At 37.5% G+C, this 24,734-nt stretch overlaps 1 protein-coding gene across 9 annotated transcripts in view; it reads right to left on the minus strand.

Moving 5' to 3' along the window:
- Positions 1-24,734, minus strand: part of syt1a (synaptotagmin Ia) — a 223,931-nt gene that overhangs the window by 81,723 nt on the left and 117,474 nt on the right. For 7 of the 9 annotated variants that reach the window (XM_058773085.1, XM_058773081.1, XM_058773080.1 and 4 more), the window contains one exon: positions 16,580-16,662. The gene's annotated coding sequence lies outside the window, so the exon portion shown is untranslated. Of the gene's footprint in view, positions 1-621; positions 690-16,579; positions 16,663-24,734 lie in introns of all 9 variants that reach the window. The other 2 variants (XM_058773084.1, XM_058773082.1) reach the window with 1 other exon arrangement.

The raw sequence follows: 24,734 nt of genomic DNA on the forward strand, positions 1-24,734 counted from the left end.
CAATTTCACCACTGTAATGACAGACAATCCTTGTTTCTCTGCCTGCCTATACACTTATGTCTGCTCTTTCAGAGAAAGCAGATAGTCCATCCTCTTAAATGCGCTGTGTAAACAATAGACCCTCTCCCTGCCCTCAAACTGACAGTTTTCAAAGAAAAGGTCCAGGCAAGGTGAGAGACGCTTGAAGATGACCTCCTCATTGCCAGTGTCAGAATTAGTGAGAGCGGCAGTAGGCGGCAGAAAGCTAGTGAAGTTATTCCTCCTGGAATCAGCCGTCACGAGGCACTGGAAGCAGTGTGTCTCACGCTCTAGTAAGTGTTATTATGGACAGTTTTCACTCGGTAATGAAATGCAAAAGCCTTTCACATGGCTGAGCATGTAATCACAACACATATGCATGCACATAGGGTACGTAGTGTAGTATTCACATCATATGAGTGGAGTCAAATATTGTCATCTAAGCCATTTCAAGACTTTAAATCCCAAAGCAGAGACTCATTTGAAGTAGAATCTTCTAAAACAGTTCAGTAAAGAGGTTAGAGTTAACTAACACAAACACACACACATACACACACACACATAGAGGGAAACACTGTTCTCAGTACACTCAAGTGTCCCTACCTGGCGGTCAGTAGTCACTCCTGGGTTTTTGTTCAGAGCTGGAAGGCAGGAAGAGCAGGAGGTGGAGGCTGAAATAGAATTGAGTGAAAACACCTCCGTTTGTCCTGTAGAAATATGAATGCCCTGTGCACACGCGTTCTCTCTCTCTCTCTTACACACGGCTCTGACACGCAGCACTGAATTTCTCTCTCTCTCGCAGCCTTCCTACTCGTCTTCCCGCCCACCTACCCCCGACACCCTCCCTTTTCCTATCTCTTTCTTTCACACACACTGTCATTCTCTCTCGTCACACATGCGCACTCTCTCTCTCTCTCTCTCTCTCTCTCCAGGCACTCACTCATTTGCTGTGACACAAGCGCTCTCTTGTACATACATTTGGTTTCTTTACTCAACAAACATTCTCTTCCTCTGCTTTTGTCTTTCATGAACAGGGATGAGCATCTCTTTTTTTTTTTACGTGACTAAGGTTATATTTGTAAAGGAATACCAGCTGGTTATTAACTGTACTGAAAGGTTCTCCACCAGTGGGATGCGACCTAAAATGCATCACAGGTCAGTTTCGATACGATCGCAGACAGCCGCATGATGTAAAATGCAAAAATCTAGGTCCTGAACCAAACCCATTGTATCAATAAAATCTAGAACTATACATACATTTTGTGTGTTTGTTTTTTACACACACACATACACACACACACACACGCTGCTGCTGCTCTACACTACAGGGGTTGACACACCAGTTCACAGCTGATAACTGATAGCATTGGGACTACAAATAGTCTAATTGTTTTATAATCTAATTGTTAGTATATATAAACATACGCTAGATGAACGTCTTGGGTCGTAAGATACATCCCACTACTTTTTATTCATAAAAAAAGCAGTGAATAGAAAAATTGCTGTTAGTGCATCAGATATATAAAATGCCAGTTTAAAAGCAACAGACCAATCAGAACGGAAGCACACATCCCGTGTAAATGCCTCCTAAGGCTGCTCTTTCTCCCCTCTCTCTCTCGTAGTGTAGATGCAGCCCAGGTCCCCTTGAGGAGTCAGTCAAGGGCATTCCCAAAGAAACTGTATGCAAATGCCCAGTGAGCCCGGAGCAGCTGCCTGGCCCCTCCCCTGGTCCAGATGCTCAGCCTGGGAGGGGAGTGGGGGGCGGAGCGGTGGCCTAAAGGGACTACAAAAAGCCACCACAATAAACACAGCTTGAGCTCAGCTTGCCTACAAACCAATTTGGAACAACATTAATGAGTTTTTAAACACAGACGGCATTTTCTAAATCAGCTGATTTGTATATTTGTTGCGTTGAGTTTAGGCATTGTGATTTTTGGCATTACCAAATGGAGGGGTTGGAATGAGAATGGTTTGAATTGTCGTCAAGGTCATGCCTTTCAGTGAGAAACACTGCCTGAGTCTGGAAAATGGCGAAAAGGTAAAGAGGGGTGGAGTTACTGCAGGTTGAATGCACTTCCGCTACACACTTCAGAGCACTCAGGTCTGATGCATGGAATACCAGGATCGCTCCCTTTGTGCTATATTGGTCTCTCTCTCTCTGTTTCTCTCTCCCTCTTGACCTCATTCTCTTCCCTTCTCTTTTTCACACTCCGTCTAATACCGCTCTCACGCTGTGACGGTTCATTTTTCCGTTGTACGCATGCGCTTCAGGCAGCAATATGTTCCATCTGACAGTTTACATTAGCAAAGCCTCTCAGCAATAGAATAAGCTGTTGGCCATTAATGACATCCACTCAGTTTCTGAACACACACAGATACAGGTCAGGTTTTGCTTTTCGTGTACGCTCTCAATACCTTGAATATTATTCCATAACCTCTTTTTTCTATGTTGCAGTCAATGAGAATTGCCATTCATTTTAAAACTAAAATGCAACATGTATGAGTGAAATAGGATATCCAACAAGAATACACGTAGGGTTGGACTTGATTTTGTCCATTAGGATTGGATTGTGATAAGTGGTTGTTGCATACCAGAACAGTGCTAGACAGAATGTAAGTTCTGTCATGACAACTCTCTGAAGATTTTAGCATGGTTATGGATATGACAATGTTAATGTATTTGGTCTTGGCAGACTAGTTTTGCTACGCTGCTGAATTGCTGCTGCTGTTGGTTATTGCTGTTGTTGTAGATTATTGCCGCTGCCAAGCAAGTACAGGAACTTTAAGACATACTGCTGCTGCACAAATAGCATATATAATAACCCTGTAGCAGATCTATACAGGTGGAGCTGGGGAAGGTGGAGGGTTTCAGAGGAACTCTGAATGAGTACTGCGAAAGGCTCTAGTGAATGCTAACCAGCCATTTAAATGTAAAGCAGCAAGCTCATTGGCTGCGTATCCAACATGAACCAATCAGATTGTGCCAAGTAGTTTAACGTTTGCGTAAAGGACCAATCAGCGTGCACCATCTAGAGTTTCATGACAGAACTAGGCATTTTGATAAAATAGTACCTAAATTATGGTATTATGGTATCTAGTTAACATTATCTATCTGGCATAAATTATGTCAATGGAAAAAGAAAGTCATTTCCAGGAAGCGCAATAATTTGCATTTTGTTTTGATTATGATTAAAAAGATAAAACCATACACCATATACTGTAAACCATTTATCTGCACTGTATTGCTAAGCAAACCATCCACAAACCACCCTTTGGTTGATTGTTTGCAGCACCACAACATTTTTGAGACATCAACTGTTTTGAGACATATCAACATAGAACATCTATTTATCTGACCAATGGCAGTGTTTGGTAAAATTATTTTTATAATTCCGCTTAAATATTGTCTTAGTGAAACTGGAATTACACACTTGATCTTTAAGAAAACAATGACAAACCAATACTAAGTTGTATAGAACAGCTTTTTGGAATCAGTGCAACTGAGACCATCCTTCAACATCACACAATAAGATGCTAATGCAGCATCCTTTGGGAAAGCCATCTCCAAACATCTCCCTAAATGTGTATGATGTAGTGTTCGGGATGGTATTGATGGAACAGGAAGTGTGTGTGCTTACACAGGCAGCCAGGCAGGAAATCAAACCCAGCGCAAACAGACTCAAAGCTTAATGATTACCCTTGTTAAGCCGTCTGCTCCAAACAGCAAACCTTTAGAGGGGGACGTGTCTCTTGCTGTCTTTTTTTATTTAAACAGATGTGTATTGGATCTCACAGTGCACTGCAGGTAGATGGTTTATATTCAGCTCCTTGACAGAGAAAATTGAGAGTCAGCCAACTGGCGCTAGAGGAGAGGTGAGAATGACAGCGACCTGTGCGTATGCTTGCCACATAAATGTAAGCTTATTGATCCAAGGTGGGGGGAGTGTGGGATTTTTCCATATTTTCACCTCTGTGTTTTGCTAAAGCCGTTATTATCTCATGCCACATTGGGTTTATCTGCCATATCTCTCCAGCTCACAGCATACTACATGCATGTGTACTCCCCGTGTTGCCTGAATGTGCACGGCAAGTGCACACGCTTCTGTCACAGCATCCACAGAGATCTGCCACTGAAGATGATGGATTGCTCAAGGAGTAAAACAATAGAGCAACAATATCAAATCTCACATATCAGTTGCTGCTAAGAATCAGGATGGATTCCGTTGCGTAATCAGTGACGGCTGATCACTATGCAGTTTACATAGAGCATAATACTGCCCTCTTGGGGACGCTAGCTCAAAATGAGCAGACTGTTGTATGACCTCTGAACCAGAGTTAAAACAATAAGACAATGTCCACCTTGCAAACAGTATTCCAATCTGTCATCTCAGGTCAGATGGTTCTTGGGTGGCTTATTGATTGAGCCTCTCTTCTCTTTAAAGGCATAATAGCTCAATTCCCATGGGCACAACTGTTCCCATGGCAATGTCTGTATACACAATAAATACTAGCCATTGCTATAATGTTCTGCAAGCACAATGGAGCTTTTAAACGGGACCAGATCTTCTTGTATAGTCTATTTATTTTACAAAGAAAATATGTTGTCTATGGTGAAGGTCCTACAGTGAGTAGCCATGATTTGAACTGAATATATACAAATAAATAACAGCTTAACTGAGGCTACATGAAAAGGACAAATGAGCTTTTCTTAGTTATCTTTCAATATTGTCATTTCCACAATCTAACTACATCCTTGCTTATACATTCATTTTTTTTTTGTTTTCAGAAAGCTCTCGGATTTCATTAAAATATCTTAATTTGTTTTCTCAAGATGAATGAAGGTCTTAAGGGTTTGGAACGACATGAGGGTGAGTAATTAATGACAGAATTTTCATTTTTGTGTGAACTATCCCTTTAAAATGAGTGTCTGCAAGACGACTTAAAATCGGGACATTTCCAGGGACAAGAGAAGAGATTCTGATGAATAATATCAGAACAAATCTTTATTTTTTTGAATGAAATGTTTTAATCACTTAGTTTTTTTTTTATTTAAACTCCTAATTAATATTCATAGTAGTAGTGCTGTCAATGCATCACTATTTTAGATTAATTACATATAACAAAATCTTACATTGTTACATTTATTTATTCATTCATTTAAACTATCGACTATAATAACAGCACAACACACAAGTAGGGCTGCAACAACGAATCGATTAAATAGATAAAAATCTATTACTAAAAGCGTTGGCAACGAATTTCATAATCGATTCGTTGTGTCGCGCGACGCGGAGACGTTTGATTATTAAAAAAAAAAAACTTTAGTTGAGCGCGGAGCGGAGTGAACACACTCGGTCTCTCTCGCGCACGGATGCTAGCAGAGTTTGGCGCCTCATAAATAAAAAAAAAAAGTAAAAAAAAAAAAAAAAAAACGAGCGGAGGTAGAGGAAAGATACATGGCGGAGGCAGAGAAATCCGTGCGACCCAAGTCATCCAAGGTGTGGGAGCAGGGGCGGCGTTTGCGTATGGCAGAGTATGGCAGTTGCCATACCCTAGCCCAGTCAGGTGCTGTGAAAAATTATCCAAACTTGAGTCGCTTATAATTCGTTTTTATTATTTTAAATCAGAGAGTTTTAAAAATAGTAAACCAATGATAAGCATTAAAATAACTTGTCAGTAAAACTTCGTAACGCCATTGGATCATCGAGCTCTCAGCGAGACCTCGTAACTTCACCCGCCTCCGTTCTGATTGACGCGCCGCGCACAGCCTGGAGAAGATGAGATCTCTGCTTTTTCGCAATGCAAGGGTGAATAAATAATTGGTGTTTGAATAGTACAGCGTTTTCTTTACTCAAACACTATGTCAGTAAAGGATAATGTTTTTGTGTGTTTGAAGAGTGGAGAAGAATTAGTTATTTGCTGTCTATATACGTTTTAAATATCCTGTGCATTGTGTGCATAAGCGCTTAATTTGAGATTTTGGCCAAGTGTATTAAACAACAAGAAAAAACTAAGCGCCCATATAGCTACAATCAAAGTTATATAACCTGTAAAAGTTGATGAAAGCATAATGCACTTAATGCACTTATGCACTGCATAACAGTTACAGCCGTTCTAACGACAGACAAAACACTCCATCTCCGTCATTCTCTGGTCAAAAACATTATTAACTCCATTTGAGCTTGATTTTCATATAATGTTAAGTGCAGGTGTCTGATACAATACCAACGCTAACGACGCAGTGTTGTTAAATTATTTAATTTTTTGCAAACATTGGACTGCTACAGGTTAGAAGGGAAATTTATCTAATTATTATTCGCAATGTGCATTTGGAACATTTCAGCAGGTTTAATATAATTCATATTAACACAGAGAACATGATTCATTGTTTTAATCAACTGACACCCCTAAAACTTAGTAATCATCTGTCTTATTCTGTTTATCAGAAACACCTGAGCCATATTAAGTTGAATGCAGAAGTAGATGTGCAAGTAGTCCATTGTATTATGTATGTATCCACAATACATTGGCCACCTGGATATCAGAATCCATATCAAAAATATTTATTCAGTACCATGGTTTTACTATATGATTAGGACTATGATATATAGCATATTTACTTCATTTGTTTTCAAACCTCTTTATATGTACAGTGTTTGTTGGACAACATTGTGAAATACAAATTGCCATCAATGTAATTTCTTAAAGGAGCATGAAGCATACTAGGGCATCAGCTTATTCCCAAAGTCTGTTGCCAGGATTCAGCAAGGCGGACAGATTTGAAAAAAATGGTCTAGAGAAGAGTGCTTAATACAATAATCTCAGATGTGCTGGTGGCAGAGGAGGGTCTGCTTTAGCACAGAAAAATAAATTAAGAATGGAGCTCTCAGCTGCCACATTAATGAGGTAAACCAGGAACACAGAGCTCACTTACACCTGCTAACCACAATTGAGTGCCAACTCACTGACTCTTCTTATATTAGAAAAAGAGAAAAAGAAAGTAAGAAAGAAAAGAAACCAAGAATGTGCTAGGGAAAACCAACACTGCCTATTTCAAACAAGATATCACTGAGTCTGCATGCTTGATGCAAACACGAACAAAGGCTTTAGTCAATTTTCCATTCCAACAAATCTCATTTTCAACAAAAGTTTTTGTTGGCAAAAAGTCTTCTTCATAATCCAAGACTGCCTTGTATATAAGACTTGTATATACTGTATATCCAGGGGTGCAGAAACAATCTGAAACGTTGGCAGAGCGTATTACAAACCTTAGCTTATGAATATTAATTGGTTAAAAAAAAAGTTTAGCTCAAGAATATTAAGTAGGTCATATAAAATTGCAGTAAATATGTAAATGGTTTATTGATATAGCAAAATCCATAGAATATGATACTTTAAAATGCTTTACACATGCATAAAGAGAACAGTAAATCAATAAAATACATCAATAAAAAAAAATATATAATTAAAAATACATCAAATTTGGATGTACAATAGCCAATGTGATGTAAAAATACATCACATTGGCCAAGCAAAATTATTATGTCCTAAATAGTGGGTTTCACACTAACTTTCAAATTTCTCAAAGTTATGAAGGTCGCAGCTCCCTTCTAGAGTGCCATTAACACTGAAATGCCACTCATCTATCTCCTCAACCCAAGCCCCTGAATACTACAATATCCTCCAGATGCAGACAGGATTTTACCCCTCCTTGAATGTACAACCACAAAATGATTCTCTCCTTGAAAAATAAAACAACACTGAAAGTATGTCTCCAACTTGAGAAAGACCAAGACGTATTTAGACTGCATAGAGAAACACGAGTGCAAATGAAGGGAAGGCCTTGATCAAAGCATGTCTCCTGAGCAAGGACTCTCAGCCCAACAAAAGGTCAAGGGTACTTTAAGCTGTGAGAACTGGATGCACCCACTGAGCATCATTAACATGAGCGCTTGCCTGTTCTCAACTTCCATACAGTATACGCACTCTTAGTTGAACAATACACCCATTAGGCCACTGCTAATGAATGGAGGCCTTTGAGAGATGTGCTTTTGCATTTTGTCGCAAGCGTAGGTTTAATTACGAGAATAAAATCGATATTCACCCCATCGTTTGTTTCCTAAAAAGTTGGGTTTCACAAGAAATACATTTATACGTTTGTTCCAAGGCGGCTTTGCACGATTTTGTAGACATAATTTCAAAACTGGCAAATCTAACACAATTATAATCAGTTTAAAATGAGCTGAATTGATAGAGTGTGTTTGCGTGCGAATCTGGAGCAGATACATGCAAGAGATTTTAAACGCATTTTAGGCAGAGAAACCTCTCTTAATTACTTCTGATAGTTTAATTATGCTTCCCGTTTGCCAGGAGCATCAACCTGCCAGATTCAAGCGAAACAGCTTTATTTTCATCATCTCCTCACTGTCTCTTTCTGTCTTTCTGTGGATGCCTGGGCACCCTCCATGTTTTCTTCGGTGAACGCAGGTGTTCATTTCAGAGTCGTCGCTGGCGAACACTACCAAACTAGATGCAAACACACAAACATGTGCGCACACCCCCTCTCTTCTCCTCCTGACACCTGTGGAGGCCATTGTTTCTGATAGGAGAGGAGGACACACTGCAGATGTTGGGATGGTAATGAAGTGTGAGAGAGGAGACGTCCAGGATGTCCATTGTAATCATACTCCACACTTCCAATCCTTGGCTCTCTTACTTAATTAATGCAGATCTAGTCTGGGTAGGTTGGAGATGTGTAAACCCAGATTCTGCCATTTTGCAGTTGTCCATCCTGGTTTCAATTTTAGTAAGTGTTCCTGTTCCGGATCTATTCCAACGCAAAGCTAATAGTTGTAGATGGTTCTTCAAAGATCTAGATGTAGTACGTTTCCTTTGCCCGTCAGCATCTGGTAAACACCTGTGCTCTCCACGTTAGCGAGGAAGACTTAAGGCGACGGTCCCATTGGGAGCAATTTAATGGAGGCATCAGAGAGATGAAGTGAGCTGCTGCGATTTAACGTCTACAAGAGCCGCCTCATTGACCATTCCACTCAGGATGAGCAATTAAGACTTTTTCATAGCCCCTATTTGACCCCGACGACCTCAGACCGAGGGGAACTCCATAATTGTACTGCAAACAAAGGCTCTTGTTTATATACCCTCATACATAGTGCCCCCCTCTTATATGCACTACACATTTTAAACTCTATATAGCTCAATGACAAATAAACCATCACAATAAACAAAAAAAATATATAATTTAAAACATGTATTTTATTCATGTTGGTCACAAATGGTTTTGAAAATGTTTTAAAAATGTTTAAATTCAATGAGAAAATTTCATGTTTAAGTTTATTTCTCTAACATATCATGAATTATTATTCTTTTTAGGGAGTCACACCAGATGATATTTGACCTAGTCTTGTCATAAAAACAAATTTTAGGAAACTTATTAACCATATCACACACCTTTATGAGGGTCTGCAGGGGTCTGTCATTTCCTTTCCTTTCCATTTTCTTTTTTTTTTTTTTTTAATGAATGTTGGTTGAACTGCAAGACTTATGTCCTCCCCAAAAAGAACAGAATGAACATAAATTCAGAAATAAAAAAAAACATTGAAAACATTCAACAAGAGGGTTATGCAAGTCATTGTAGCTCTGAATTGCATTTTTATGTATTTTTGAATAATTAAAAAGATCTGGAAATTAATAAAGGTGTCACGTCACTGATCCAATTATCAAGCAAAAAAACAGCATCAAAAAATACTCGGTCTGGACAGGTGAGGCTATATTTGTGTGTGGGTCTGTACAGCAGGATCAGCGCTGTGGATTGGGCCGAGGATCAGGTCGGCTTTGGAGAGCACTCATTAAATGTGTTTGTCAAGCGTCTGATAATTAAATTATCATGCATACAACTGCTGCACCATCCGGTTAAATCCGGTCAAAGTAATGAAGCTGTGCATTAGAATCAGCCTCCTGAATTCTGGAGTTACTTCAACTGTAGCCTTGAAGTCGACTGATCTGAAAACATTCCTCAAGAGTGACGTCCATTCGAGTGTTGGAGGACTGAAGGCCTCTAGGAACAATGGGTCTATGAAATGCGCATATAGTTGCGTCAAAGCAAACAAACATTCTGAAATTCAAAGTGCACCGTGATGAAACAAAAAGAGAGAGTGTCAAGAGAAGAAAGAGAGCGACTGAGAAAGACACAGACAACTGATGGAACCTGGAGCAATGGATGAGAAAGAGAGAGCAACCCACACAATAATGCGTCCATTAATGTAAGATAGAAATATTGGGGGTCAAGACGGACCCCAAACTTTTCATTGGTAGTGTATATAACACTCTTTGACTAGATATGTCATAAGTTTACTTGAATCAGTAATCAGTATTGATTCTTTACCACAATGAGAACAATTTATGCAGCTGACTGTCATACATCATTTATGACTTTTTTTTCTTCAATGGAAAACAAAAGGAGACGTTCTCTAGAAAGTAGCCGTTTTCCAACAAAACCATTCAATGACCAGGAACTGTCAAATGTACAAAGGATCATAGAAGTACCTTAAAAGTAGTCTACAAATTTTCTACTAGCCAACTAGACATTATGGCAGTTTAATTGAGTAAAAACGGGTAATTTGAAAAACATTTGAAATAACAAACGCAAATGTTTAGTAAATGCAAAAAGACTTTTCATTTTTGAGTGAGTGAATAAAGAAGCTCCAAACAAAATAATAATAATAATAATAATAGTTATTATTATAGATTAGTGTCGAAACTTTGAAAGTTGAAAGTTTGGGCTTTTAACACAAGCAATATTCATTCATCTTCACGTGAACTTATAAAATTGCTATAAAATTGCCTTTCCACAGCAGTGAACTAGGTATTGGAATGGAATCACCTCTGTTCTCTTTGCCTGACGGTATTAATAAAATGCATGTCATGTCTTTAATTGCCTGTCAGTCCGAGATGATTAAAGCTACCAGGTTAAAGTCCACTCCCAAACTTATGTCTTCAAAGCATATATTGGTTTTCCGCTTTCTCAAAGGCTTTTGTAAAAGAAAAGGCAAAACAGTAGCCGGTAGCACACACACACATGCACACAGCAGGTGATGCATGTGTGAGAGAACACAGTATTTTAGCACTCCCCGGGATTCAGTATTAAGTAAACTAATGACCCAACAACACAGTCAGGCCTTGGTAATACATCACAACGCCTAAACGAATTGCCCTGTCCCACAGCAATGGGACATCGATAGATTCCTTGTAAAACACAGCAGTTGTGTGCGGAAACCTTCATAATGGGAAAACGTGCTTAAAGATGTAAGTAGGTCATTGCTGAAAAGATCAATAACTTGCTTTTGCTGAAGTCCATATGAAATGAAAACTGACCCCATTTACTATAATATACATAGCAGGTCAACACCACTGTTTGGCACGGAAAGCTGATCCAAAAGTTGCATGGTATTAGTCTGTTTAAACCAATGGATAAAAATAGCACAGGCTCAATGAAAATACAAATCCACTTTCTGACAGTAGGTGGCGCTTAGAAATATAACACCAAATACTTGAGGTACAGAGTCAAAAGAGCTGGTTCGGGATTCTTAGGCCCTGTTTACACTAGTGCGTTTTCGTTTTAAAACGCACAACTTTTGCTACGGTTACGCCTATCGTTTACACTACTCCGGCGTTTTCGAGGTCGAAAACGGAGACTTTTGAAAATGATGGCGTGGCTGCCCACATTCTCTCTGCTTATCCTTGACGACCAGATAAACAATAACATCATGCTCGTTGTTGTACCCATAGATATGTATGGGTAGATTCCCCATTCGACCGCTCCAAGCACGCAGATGAATCTATGGTTGTACCTGTATGAATGGTCACATGGCATGCGTTTTCGGTTGTGTAGTGTAAACGGAGATCGTTTCTCAAACGCAGCGGAAACGCCAGTGTAAATGGGGATCGTTTTCATTCTAAAACACCGTTTTAAAACCAAAACGCACTAGTGTAAACGGGGCCTTACTCTGCTATTCATTGCTGCTGAGCAAAACAGTTTGTTCGTGAAGCTGTAGTTGTATGCAACAGCTGCATCTTATCGGTTTGCTAGTTTTCTTCGCAGTGCAATGGAAAAGAGATTAGAAACCTTTAGAAAAAAAATGCATTGTATTGACGACATACGAATGTTCATGTTGGTTTGAACAGGTGCATTTCCAGTTGTTTGTTCAAATTAAAAAGTTTATTGCATCGACTTTTCACACCAAATATCCATCTTGGTGTGAACAGGCTCACCCCCCCCCCCTTTTTTTTTTATAGAAAAATCACGTTCCTGAAGAAAAATGGGTTGCGAATGCTTCATGTTGATTTTTGTTTCACAGCTATTACCTACTGCATACTCAGCACAAAAATTCCTCATCTTAACTTAATTTTAACAATGCTTAAAATATTTCACACTAAAATAGGTGCCCAAGATATTCTATAAAGTATAAAGTGGACTTATAGTGCACAAAGCAACCAAATAATTTTTTTGCCTATACTGCAAGCGACAGCTGTTTATTATACATTGTGAGATTCACATGTATGGAGGCAGGAAGGTTGAGAGGTGTTTGTGAGGCTGTTGCTGCCTCTAAGGCAGATGGTTTTTGGGGTTGAGGGATGACAGATGAATTGTGCTAACATCATGTGCTGAAAGTCTGGGAGGTGTTTGCCTGCCCCAGTTTTACTATAACCACAGACAAACAATGAGATGTGTGTTCACTTAGCAGATACAGCAGAGCTGAGTGTGTATCTAGATGAATCTATCTAATGGCAGTGGCAAAATCCCTAACTCAAGTGAAAACTTTTCTTGGCTTCAATTAGTTCTTCTGCAGTAATGACAGCACAGGACATCAGTATGCAATGGGTATTAGTTTGTCCTGATTTTGATGAGATAATCTAAGCTGTAGCGCTCTACCACATGGCGCCATTGTAGCCCACATGCCTTTCACCATGGAGGTGTAAATCAATCATTAGAAGCACCATGTAAAACTCAACTGTGCTAATTAATTTTTTCGACAATGATAATCAAAATTGGCTCCCTTACAATTAAAGAGTTGGAATCAGAATTGACTTTTCCATACCCAACAGGTAGTTGATTTGGAATGAGAACGGGCATGCCAGGAAAAATAATTTACTGAATTACCTCTTTATTAACATTCAAAAATTGCATTAACAATCCGATTGTTTAGTTAAAAATTACATATACAGTATGTGACTTTCACAGATTTACTTTTTAATTCTGCTTTCTTAAATTCAAATTCTGCATTCTGTCTGTGGATGAACTGATTGTTTAAAAATGACATTTATTTGAATTTCTTGGAATTTAATTTAATTTAATGGAATTAATTGTAATTCTTCTAATTCTTTCATTTTATTTTTTATTTCAAATATTTATTTTACTTAAATTCTGCATTCTGTCTGTCACTTCAGTTCAAATTAAGAAATTGAATAGGAATTTCCCTTGTGAAAAAGAAGTTCACTTGTTTTCAACGTGCACTTGTAGGGTACTTTAACTCTTAAAGCATACTTGCAGATAACATAAAATCAAAATGACCACTTAAGTGTACACTTAAGAGTATAATTTCATGACTGTTTCTTAACACACTTAAGCCACTTTTAAAAACTAAACTTTTAATAATTAAAACATAACTAACTAACTAAATAAACAAACCTAAAAGTCCATTTTAAATCATTAGGTTTAATAATACCATACTATGTATACTTATTTATAAGTTTACTGAAGAAATTTAGGTAACACTTTACAGTAAGACTCCATTTGTGGGTTCGACATGAGATAATTGCATTAGTTAAGATAAACTAACAATGAAAATACTTCTAAAGCATTTATTAATCTTAGTTAATGTTAATTTCACCATTTACTAATGCATTACTAAAATCAAAAGTTGTATCTGTTAATATTATTTAATGGGCCTGAGCTGACATGAACTAACAATGAACAGTTGTATTTTTATTAACTAATGTTAACAAAAATGAATAAATACAGTATCAAATGTCTCGCTCACTGTTAGTTAATGTCATGTTCATGTCATGTTAACAAATGGCAACACTAGCAGCTAGTTTAATGCTACACCAACACTTGTTTAGGTCTAGAATGTGAAAGGAAGGTAGGAGATATGTGTAAGAACAACCATGAGCTCTTGTTTTTAACCTCATCGACTGTAATAGCCAGCAGAGAATTGTGTTGTCGTCACGGCTGTGCAGAAGACCCTGCAGGGACAAATGTGGCGACACGAGAGTTCCCTGCCCAGTTGAAGCATCCACTGTTCTCCTTCAAGCCCACGCTCTGCCACTTTGGATATGTCATGACCAATAATGATGAAAAATTGGACTGTTCGCACCAATCCAGCTCTGAGACCATGCTCCGAGTCCTTCTGCACTTGCTTGGAGGTGCAGAGCCCCTTGCGCTCAAAACAAAATGGCATTTTAACAAGGACTGAATCAAACACAATGCTTTCCCAAATGGCTACTCAGCTTCCTTAACCATTTAAAAGATGCTAAGCTTGCAGGAGTATAGTGTTACTAATCATGGTAACACTTTAGTATATGACCAATTCTCACTATTAACTAGTTGCTTATTAGCATGCCAATTATTAAAATATTGGCTGTTCATTAGTACTTATAAAGCACGTATTCTGCGTGAGCATATTCTACATCCCTAATCCTACCCAATACCTAAACTTACCAACCACCTTACTAACTATTAATAAGCAGCAAATTAGAAGTTTTATGAGGCAAAACGCTGAGTTAATAATTTCTTAATAGCGAAAATTGGACCTTAAAATAAAGTGTGACCTTAATCACAATCAGAGCCTTTACCCTACTGGATTACACAAGTTTGACAGTGCCAACTAATTATTTGCACAATTAAAATCTATAATATTAAGTGTATGTGTGTGTATTTGCAGTTCTTTTGACCTTCTTTTTTGAACATCTACATAGTTTGACCTCCCAGTGTCCTTGCAAACTGTGTGGGATTTTCTACCTACTCAATTTGAAACTTTGAAGGACGACACGCTGTGTACTGAAATGAAATGAAAAGAACAGAGAACCACACAAATGTTGACATTAAATGGCTTTAAAAACTGCTGAAATCCCTTCCTTTATTCTTTATCAATACAAACAAGTTTTTTTTTTTTTACCATTTTCTGCTGCTGAAGGGTAAAATCCAGCTTAATGTTGACTTCCCCCTCCCCCTGAGGACTTTAATATTTTCTTGACGGCTTGACTATCCATATTTCAATAAGGTGTCTTTGTGTCTTCTCCATCCAGAGAGCGAAATCAATATTGCATTAGTCAAACTCTTTAACCCATGAAGGGGAAACGGATAGCTAAGTCACACAAACCTTTTCACTCTGGCACCTCCCGCATGAGAGCAAATATGCTGCTTAGAAATTGGGTTGGAGCCTTTGCATTTGACATCTTGAATGAGAATGACAGATTGACAGAGGTGGAGCACAATGTTTTTATATTATTTGGAGCATGTATTGATTTCCTCAGTGACTCAAAATGAGGTATTTGAACCAGGTGGAGCTCTTGATGTGTGCACAGCTGAAAAGACCAGTCAACAGAATATGTTTATGGGGACACAGCTTGACTAGCTTAACCAGCAAGACTAGCTTGGTCAGTTGAGTTCTGCTGGTCAAGAGCATGGTTATGTATCATGATGCCATGTTTCAACGACTTCCGTGATAACATGGAAAATAAATGAAGATTAATAGTAATACGGTATTTGTTAGAAAATATCATTTAAAAAAAAAATGCTGGAGCCTATACAAAAAAAAGGAAAAAAGGAAAAAAAAAAAGAAGAAAGTCACCATTTTCGTAAAATTCCCGGGAAAGGCTACAATCTCCAAAAGCTAACTTTTCAATAACAATTGTCAATTAACCAATTTAAAAAAAAAAAAGTTACTTCAACTTTACGTTAGCTAAAACCAGGCTAAATAAATAAATAAAAAGGTACAGCCACCAACATTTCATTTTTTAAACATGATATTTGATATATGACAAATATCAATATAAATATTAGAACTGAAAGTTACAAAAAATAGCATTTGCAGTGTTTTAGCTCAACATGGTCAGAATCTTTGGTAATATGAAAGAAATGTTGTTTGAAGCCATGCTGCTTCAGGCTTGGTTAGGATGCTGTGAAAATTCATTCTGGTCTGAGATGGTCTTTTCAGTGAGATGTGTTGGAGTGAGCACTTGCTGTGCACAGAAGTTTTGTGTGGAATTTTGACTTGTGTGTGTGTCATGTGGTTTTGTAAATTATCAGTGCGTGAGGCATGTCTGGTGTGTATGGTTTGTTTAGATGCCATGTGTGTGTGCTGTGGTTGGCTGGGTGGCAGGTGATAAAGGCCGAGTGGACAGATAGGGGATGAAAGCCGTGCAGGTGTTTGGCTGTGAATGGACAGGGAACCTCTCCAGCCCCCTGGCATTTCTAATGAAACCAAACGGATGCATGCGTGTCTGTGTGTGTGGTCTTTGAAGCCACAGGACAAAGACTAACCTTTAACTCAAGGTAGCTTGCTGCTGAAGCTGGCCTCAGACTCTCTCTCTTACTGAAGTCACAGGGAGCAGCGTTCTTCAGATCTGAAAAGGAAAGAGCAGAGGTCAACAAAAAAATAATATATATAATTTTTAATCTATACATGCTGAACATCCTGGATTAAAAAAAAAAATTTAAAAATCTTGAAAAGGAAGTCGATTCACTCTGTCGTAACATACCCAGGAAAGCTGACATTTTGGTATCATTTGCCAAATAACCAATGAATTAAAGTTACTGTTAAAGGCAAATGCTAAAATGAAATGAAATAATTTTCCCCACTGGTTTTTTATTTGAGAATAAAGTGTAAAATCTTTTTGAAAAATGTCAGATACAATATGGCTCGAGTCCTGCTTTACATGTTTAACATGATGTGCAGAAACAGCTGAGAGGAAACCATGGCACAATCAATAGACTCAAATGCAAGCATTATGAAATAACCTATAAAGCCAGTGTCATTTCCTCCTGTTGATTTTCCAATCAGCTGGGTAATCTCACTCTCTCAGTGGGGAAGACGAGTTTGGTATCGACAGGTTGGTTTCACAGCTGACGTCCTACGTGTTCATTTGCAGGCTACTTAAATTGTGTAATGTGCTGTGGAACTGGGATAAAGAGCAGTCAGACATCTTCACACCACAGGTGCTCCCTGTCATGGGCATGGGCTAAAAATGCTGCCCATAGAGCAGGTGAACAAGGATGGAGTAACTACAAGAAGGGCTCAAGAAGGGTTCTGGATAGTACACACCCACAAAAATAAATAAATACAAAAAAATCCCAGTATGTCATTATTTACTCACCCTCATGTCGTTCCAAACATGACAAGACAAAATAGAAAAAAAGCACTATAACTTCACCATAAAATGTGATTTATTATATTTTTCTTTTAAATTCATTTGTAACTTTCTGGTCTGTATTAATCGTATATTATATTAATATTAGATTTATATTAAAGTTCTCCAATGTCATTTGTGAATCTGCGTATTACAACTTGTACAACATGTTTTCTTATATATTTGTGAAAACTATAGTCATTTGGTGTCACGTGACTAATGAACCTACTGATCTGGTGTCAGATGTGACTAAACGATTTGTTCATGAATCAGACTTATACAGTTTTCTGGTCAATTCACTGACTCAGTGATTCGGTCGCAGCGGATGTTTACTTAACAGCTCCCTGGAGGGAAAGATTATAAGTGAATAATGACTTCAGTAGTGAATAAATAATGAACTGGGGTTTGTTTCTCATGCAAAGCTTTCATATGACCTTATAAGACTTGGAATCTTTTTTTATATAGACCACTATTATGGTGCTTTTATAGTGCTCATAGCTGCAGTCATTATGTGCTGCTGTTGTACTGAAATTAGCCATGTAGATATTCTTCAAAATTGTCCTTTTGTGCTCCACAGAAAAAAAAAACACGGAACAACACGAGGATTTTAACAACAGCCTTTTCATTTTTGGATGAATTATTCCTTTAAAAACGACACACAGAATTCACCTGAAAGCAAACAGAAAACTCTTTTCAGAGCGCACACATTTGGATAAAGCTATTTGAATACTAGGACGAATTGTGCTATTCAACGGGCAGCATGTGGCTGCCAAGCAGAGCAGATTGTTGAGGTGACTATTTAAAGTAATCATATGGACAAGCTCACACTAGATCATTTTCGTGTTTTTAATGTGAAAATGAAAAAGTGATTCGTCTTTGTCAGTGGTGAAGCCCAGGTTATTGATAACATAGTGTGCGCACAGCAGCAACAGCTATGAGAAAGAGAAAGCCATGGAGGGAGGGGGAACAAACCGAGTTTCTCATCCATATCCTCTCTTTCCTCAGAGGCTCTTTATCCAGGCTTTGATGCAGAGATTAAAAGCTATTACTTCAGACTGGCAGGTGTGGAAATGCAATGCATGGATAGACAATCACATATGGAAAAAAGAAAACAAAAACCCAACCTTTTATCAGGCGAATAAATAACACCTTTGTTGGCACTGGGACAAGAATGCCAAGATCTACTCAATTATTTCTCTTGTATTAACATAAATGGGGGAATTCATGAAGGATGAAGCGTACCTGCTGTTACTGTTTACTTGCACACACTGAATGCATTGTTTAAATGTGGACTCACTGAAAAAAATAAATAAATTAAATCAGGTAACAGCGCAAACATATACGCAAAATCAATCCTCTGGAATGGTTCTGAGTGTGACGGATGCAGTAGATTACCATGATTTGGCATACAGTATTTTACAGCATCATTCCTACATGTTTTACAATCACGAGGAAATGTACAGAAACATATATTTTAAGAATATTTAAAGAAATGCATTTAAAACCATTCAAAAGTAAAAAAAAAAAGAAAGTATTTTATGCTTACGTTGCATTTTAATTGATCAACATACTAACAATGAAATATTATAATTTAAAATAACTTTTATATTTGTAAATGCATTATATTTATAGCACATTTATATATATATATATATATATATATATATATATATATATATATATATATATATATATATATTAGTGCTGTCAAATGATTAATCGTGATTAATTGCATCCAAAATAAACGTTTTTATTTACATAATATATCTGTGTGTACTATGTATATTTATTATGTATATAGAAATACACACACATACAGTATATATTTTGAAAATATTTACATGTTTTTACAAGTATATATTTATATTCATATAATTCATATTATATATAAATATATTTAATATATAAACATTACATATTTTTCTTAAATATATACATGCATGGGTGTGTATTTATATAGACATAATAAATATACATAGTCCACACACATACAGGTGCTCGTCATATAATTAGAATATCATCAAAAAGTTGATTTATTTCACTAATTCCATTCAAAAAGTGAAACTTGTATATTATATTTATTTATTACACACAGACTGATATATTTCAAATGTTTATTTCTTTTAATTTTGATGATTAGAGCTTATAGCTCATTAAAGTCAAAAATCAGTATCTCAAAATATTAGAATATTTACATTTGAGTTTGAATAAATGACCATCCCTACAGTATAAATTCTGGGTATCTCTTGTTCTTTGAAACCACAATAATGGGGAAGACTGCTGACTTGGCAATGATCCAGAAGACGAACATTAACACCCTCCACAAAGAGGGTAAGTCACAGAAGGTCATTACTGAAAGGTGTGGCTGTTTACAGAGTGCTGTATCAAAGCATATTAAATGCAAAGTTGACTGGAAGGAAGAATTTGGGTAGGAAAAGGTGCACAAGCAACAGGGATGACCGCAAGCTTGAGAATACTGTCAAGAAAAGCTGATTCAAACACTTGAGAGAGCTTCACAAGGAGAGAACTGAAGCTGGAGTCAGTGAATCAAGAGTCACCACGCTCAGACGTCTTCAGGAAAAGGGCTACCAAGCCACTTCTGAACCAGAGACAACGTCAGAAGTATCTTAACTGGGCTGTGGAGAAAAAGAACTGGACTGTTGCTCAGTGGTCCAAAGTCCTCTTTTTCAGATGAAAGTAAATTTTACATTTCATTTGGAAATCAAGGTCCCAGAGTCTGAAGGAAGAGTGGAGAGGCACAGAATCCATGTTGCTTGAAGTCCAGTGTGAAGTTTCCACAGTCAGTGATGATTTGGGCTGCCATGTCATCTGCTGGTGTTGGTCCACTGTGTTTTCTGATGTCCACAGTCAACGCAGCCATCTACCAGGAAATTTTAGATCACTTCATGCTTCGTTCTGTTGACAAGCTTTATGGAGAAGCTGATTTCATTTTCCAGCAGGACTTGGCACCTGCCCACACTGTCAAAGATACCAAAAGGTGGTTCAATGACCATAGTGTTACTGTGCTTGATTGGCCAGCAAACTCGCCTGACCTGAACCCCATAGAGAATCTATGGGGTATTGTCAAGAGGAAGATGAGAGACACCAGACCCAACAATGCAGATGAGCTGAAGGCCACTATCAGAGCAACCTGGGCTCTCATAACACCTGAGCAGTGCCACAGACTGATCGACTCCATGCCACGCCGCATTGCTGCAGTAATTCAGGCAAAAGGAGCCCCAACTAAGTATTGAGTGCTGTACATGCTCATACTTTTCATGTTCATACTTTTCAGTTGGCCAAGATTTCTAAAAATCCTTTCTTTGTATTGGTCTTAAGTAATATTCTAATATTTTGAGATACTGATTTTTGACTTTCATGAGCTGTAAGCTCTAATCATCAAAATTAAAAGAAATAAACATTTGAAATATGTCAGTCTGTGTGTAATGAATGAATGTAATAAACAAGTTTCACTTTTTGAATGGAATTAGTGAAATAAATCAACTTTTTGATGATATTCTAATTATATGACCAGCACCTGTATACTATGTAAGCAAAAATTCTTATTTTGGATGCGATAAATCGTTTGACAGCACTAATACACACACACACACACACACACACACACACACACACACTGCCACTCAAAAGTTTGGGATCAGTAAGATTTTTAGTGTTTTTAAAGTTTCTTCTGCTCATCAAGGCTGTATCTATTTGATCAAAAATACAGAAAAAAACTTTTTTTTTTTCTTTTTTTTTTTAGGATTCTCTGATTAATAAAAAGTTAAAAAGAACAACATTTATTTAAAAAATAAATTTTGTGTTACAATATACAATGCTATTCAGAAGTTTGGGGTCAGTAGATTTTTTCTTTCTTTTCTTTTTTTTCTGTTTTAGAAATTAATACTTTTATTCAGGAGGGATGTGTTAAATTGTTAGAAAAGATTTCTATTTTGAATAAATGCTGTTCTTTTTAACTTTGTATTCATCAAAGAATTAAAGAAAAATGTATCACAGGTTCCAAAAAACAATATGAAGCAGCACAACAGTTTCAACACTCATAATAAATCAGCATATTAGAATGATTTCTGAAGGATCATGTGACACTGAAGACTGGAGTAATGATGCTGAAAATTCATCGCTGCATCACAGAAATAAATTCTGTTTTAAAGTATATTAAAATAGGAAACCAATATTAGAAACTGCAATAAGATTTCACAATATTACAGTTTTTTTCTGTATTTTTGATCTAATAAATACAGCCTTGATGAGCAGAAGAGACTCCCTTAAAAAACATTAAAAATCTTACTGATCCCAAACTTTTGAGTGGCAGTGTATTTATTTATTTATATATAATTATATATATGTGTGTGTGTGTGTGTGTGTGTGAGAGTGTGTATTATTTATAAATAAATTATTTATTCAGCTAATATTCCAGTCTTCAATGACATTTCTTATTATTGCTTAATATTTTTGTGCAAATCTATTATGAATAGAATGTTCAAAAGAGCATTTATTTGAAATAGAAATCTTTTGTAACATCAGAAATGTATTTATTGTCAGTTTTTATTAAATTTAATACATCCTTGCCAAATAAAAGCATTGATCTTTTTCCAAAAAACAAAACACTTATCTGAGACTTGTGAATGCTAGAATAAATATTTTAAAATAAATAAAATGTTTTCAATAAATAACAAGGACACAATTAAAATATAATTTGCATAGAAAGGCAACCTGTTGGCGATGAAAAGACTGACAATGAGTGTTTTTCCATACACAGTCTTATATAATCTCTGCTTAATAACTCGGCAAGATCATGTAAACGCCTTAAAGAGTGTTTTATTCAGGAAAGCTCAACAAATGTTTAAGCAAACACTTGGAAATTTGCCAAAAATGTTGGCAAAAAAAAAGGAAATTATATTGGTAACACTTCCTTTAAGTAAACACTCTTACAATAATATATATATATATATATATATATATATAAAATAGATATAAGCTGCTTTTGATAAATCAACGTCAGCGTCAATATATAATTAGTAGAAGAAGTGTTTCTGAATGTTGCTGATGTTGACCCACACTTTGCGGTGTGCTTTTGGTATCACTTGTCCCTGTTTCCCGGCTGTGGTCATGTTCCAACTTTGAGTCCATTAGAGTTGCTTTGAAACTACTTATGTGAGGTCTGAACCGCTGCCAGAACGAACAGCTGCTTCGGCGTGTAAATCATCCTGTATAATGCAGAGGCTGTAAGCATGAGAATGCCCAGCATCCCTGCCCACCAATCAATGAAGCGCCAGCAATCTGACAGTTCCTACCGACAAGCTCTCGAAACAAACGACACGAGTGGCACAATGATGGTCCCTGATGCCCGTTCGTCTGCCGTCTACCTCACCAGTTAATTAGTTTCAGATGTTTTTTATGTTTGTGGCTGTGAAAGAATGACTTGTCATTCAACATCCCTGTCTCTTACAGTTTCCTTTCATGACTGGTTTCTCTCTTCATCCCTCATTCTCTTTCATTCCTTCAGTTCTGCTCTACATCATTGTATCTGCTTGGGAAGCTGCCGTGTCCTCGTTTACATTCTTTGCAGTTCTTTCCGAAAATGGGGTCGCATTAAAATGAGAATGAAATGTCAATGTTAACTTTGGCAACATATTGCCAAGTGGTCTTAGTCAGCCTTTTGTTTACTTTTACTCACATTTTAGTATTTTCAAGTCTTCTTTTCAAAAATGATCCCATTTAAAAATTTTCACATTGATCTTCAAAGTTTAAGTTATTAAGCCGTTTCATCACCAGATAATTTCATGCCTCACTGGGTATCGAGTTCAATATACGAAATGCCTCGATTGAACAAGCAATTTACGCCTCAATCATGTCTTCTGCGCAAGTTGAAAAATTTCTACTCGAGCAGAAAATTCACATGGCACATTGTCATGCAAGCCAATCAGCGAAGAGCTTATTGACACGTCCGGTTTTACAGTCCAGTAGTATCAGAAAATGGAGGAGAGTGTAGGATATCAGAGCGATTCAGACAATTTGAAGGGGTCATATGATGCTATTTTTGTCATTATTTTGTGTATTTGGTGTAACAGAATATGTTGACATGCTTTAATGTTCAAAAAACACATTATTTTTCAAATACTGTACATTATTGTAGCTCCTCTATGCCCCGCCTCTCTCAAACGCGTCGTTTTCTACAAAGCCCCTCCTTCCCACAAGCACAGTCTGTTCTGATTGGCCAGCTGACCCAGTGCATTGTAATTGGCCGAACACCACACGTGCACGTCGAAAATGTAACATCCCTTTACTATAATCGCAAGCTTCAGCGTTCAAAGTAAATAACAGTTAATAATGTCGTTAGTTTTACCATCAGTTCAAGCCCGAGAGGGGAACAGAGTCGCGTGACAGATGGAGGATAACTTTACTGACAAACACAGTGATGATGCTCGTATTTGCAGTACACCTGTTCCTCTCTCTCTCTCTCTCTCTCTCACACACACACACACCCCTGTGAAACTACTGCTCAAGTCGTGCTTGCAAAGTTCGTTGCGATCGATCAGCTTGGTCATCTGCATTTTCAGGATATGATAACTGAACTGCCGACAATATGAACTGTCTGAACGGTTGCACGTGACAAACGCGCCAATGTTGCTTCAGCTCTGTTCAACCGGCCAGTGTGAAACAGAACACAGTGCACCTGTTTGTTATCTTCTCACCGCCAGTTATAAGCAGAGAACAGAGTATATTATGTTTGTAAGCATAAATCCATCTCTGCACATTTGATCGTAAGAACGACGCATTACTCTATACTGCGCAAAACTCGGCATTTGAACAGTCAAAGGCAAATACTTAAACAAACAATAAAATATACTTACAGTCGCTCACTCAGAAGCACCAGATTGTCATAGCAAAGTCGAAATTGAGCCGATGACTGTCACCCATAAAATGCGTAGCACAAATTTGAACATTTGGGTTGTGCTGTTCTGTTGTAAATAATCTTAACCAATGATTCCTAAATACATCTACTTTCGGAAGGCCAAATAAAGTGCTTTTGCATTCGCACAGAAACACACAGCGTCTCCCTGACATGGCTGCATCAACACTACTGCGGTTATTGAAACCACGCCTTCTTTCTTTGCGTGAACATTTGGGTGGCATTACGCAAATATTTCCACATCGTGACGTAGACATGTGAGGACGTGTTTTAATGAGGCGTTTTAGCCTGGTCTGGATCAGCCTACTCTTTTAGATAGAATAAATCCTTTTGTGGGAGACTTTGAGCTTTGTAA

The sequence above is a fragment of the Onychostoma macrolepis genome, chromosome 04, assembly GCF_012432095.1.
Source record: "Onychostoma macrolepis isolate SWU-2019 chromosome 04, ASM1243209v1, whole genome shotgun sequence".
Lineage (NCBI taxonomy): Eukaryota > Metazoa > Chordata > Actinopteri > Cypriniformes > Cyprinidae > Onychostoma > Onychostoma macrolepis.